The sequence below is a fragment of the Panthera uncia genome, chromosome E1 (assembly GCF_023721935.1).
Source record: "Panthera uncia isolate 11264 chromosome E1, Puncia_PCG_1.0, whole genome shotgun sequence".
Lineage (NCBI taxonomy): Eukaryota > Metazoa > Chordata > Mammalia > Carnivora > Felidae > Panthera > Panthera uncia.
The window spans coordinates 56,699,973-56,702,235 of NC_064814.1; positions in this window are offsets into that span (position 1 = coordinate 56,699,973).

A 2,263-nucleotide genomic window follows, 5' to 3' on the forward strand; every position below is an offset into this window, starting at 1 on the left:
AGGCTCCCGGCTCCGAGCCATCAGCCCAGAGCCCGACGCGGGGCTCGGACTCACGGACCGCGAGATCGTGACCTGGCTGAAGTCGGACGCTTAACCGACTGCGCCACCCAGGCGCCCCAACTCTGGAATAGTTTAATTCTGCAGATGAGAAGCGCCCTATCTCCTGCTTTGGAAGCGTGAACTACTTGCAAATAGCAGATTGGGGAAGGACTGGGGTCCCCGTCATTCAGCGTTAAGTGTCACTCGATCTCCCGGTTCTCAGGCTGTTGGAGGGGAAAATTTTTCCCATACCCTTCGAAGGTTCTTCCGGCTGGTCTAAGAATTACATTGACATAAGACAGATGAACAGGAGACAATCAAATTTAATTTCCTACGTATGGGAACCCCACACGTACAAGAGGTTCAAAGATGGGTAAGATGGGGTACATATGCCAAGATCATCAAGATATCTTCTCTGCCATCGGATGGGCCATTCAGATAAAATTTATCTCTGGCGATAACTCTTATTCTGGGAAAGACCCCCAGTTGAGATTCTTCTAGGTAGTTAAGGGAGGTGCTAAAGCTTCTCTTGAGCCCACAGGGTCTCCATCGGCTTCAGCTCAAAATAGTCCACATGCCAAAGGGGCACCTTTTGGGGGGAACTTGTCCTGAACCCCTTCGAGTCCCACAAGTCACCCCACTCCCTCCACCCTACCTGGTCACCCCAAGCCCAGAGTATCTCACTTCTTCAAAAAGTAAGCCTCTCATCTTGAAGTGGGAAAGGATGCTAGCCTGTGTATGTGGGATAGGAAGGCACTTGGTGGTCTGATCCCTTAGCACCACACTTACAAGCACCCCCCTCATGTCAGCCTCGTGTCTCACCACAGCTTTTGTGATCTCTTGGCTCTCCAAGGGCTGAGCCTTTCCAGATCCCGTGGAGCTTAATTGGCTCCCTTCCCAATGGGTAGCTCTCTTTTGGTTTAGGAAGATGAAATTGGCCATCTAGTCACGGAACTCAGACTCAGAACGGTCCGTCTTCAAACCTCTACGTTTCTTAGTTTATTTTACGAGGTTAGAGTAACGCCTGGTAAACCTGAGAAAACAGGATTACCAGAAGAACCAGCTTCAGAATACAGATGCGGGATCCCTAAATAAAGTGTTAACAGAATCCAGCACTGAAAAAATCTATGCATGGTAGATGACTCAGTAAAGAAATACAAAGTAAAATGAGACACACTTTTGTGTGTATGTGATGAAGCTGGCAAAGATTTTAAGGACGATATTAGCCATTGCAAGCAGTGGTAGAGGAAATAGGCACTCTCCTACGTTTCTGACATGGGACTCAATTGGCATCACCTTTCACTTTCACTGTGTGTGGCGAAAGTCTTACTGTCTCACACAAGACATTAAGAAATCTGGCTATGGAGATACTCATTTCATTCTTGTTTATAGTATTGAAACATTGATAACAGTTTATCTGCCCACTAATACGGGCTTGATAGGAGAAATTAGAATCTCAGACATATAATTATGCTGAAGAATAATAGGAAAGTATGATAATGATATGTTAAATGAAATCATAGGTTTAAAACAGTATGTTCCCAATTTTTTTTTTTTTTTTTTTTTTTTTTTTTTTGTATTACAAGGGATTCTTTCTGTTGCAAAAACTCAACTCAAAGTGGCTTAAGAGAAAGAAGGGGGATGTATTGATTCATAATCCTAGAAAGTCAGGGAGCATGACAATACCTTCAGGCAAGCCGGACCCATGTGCTCATGGGGCATCGCCAGGCATGTGCGTCCGTCTCCTAGTTCAGCTTTATTTTATGTTGGTTTTACTTTCAGATCCGCTTTCCACAAGTGTGGTCAAACAAGGTGTGTTAGAGCCCTCCAGGGAAATAGAGGCAGGGAGACTCGGGAGAGCGAGCCCAGGGGTGTAGTTGAAAGGCCTCAGAGCCAGAGAGCCGAGGGTGTAGGTTCCGGGCTGGGTCTGAAGGGCTGAGACCCAGGAGTGCTGAGGTCAGAAGATGAATGTGCCAGGCTGAGTAGTCGGGCAGAGTGAATTCGACCTTTCTCCACTTGTTTTGTTCTACTCAGGCCCTCGGCAGATTGGGCGAGGTCCATCCGCACTGGGGAGGACCGGCTGCTTTGCTCAATCCGCCCATTCAAATGCTGATCTCTTCTGGAAACACCCTCGCAGACACACCCAGAAATTATGTTTAACCAGCACATCTTGTGGCCCAGTCAAGTTGACATGTAAAATTAACCATCACAGAGGGCCTGCCAG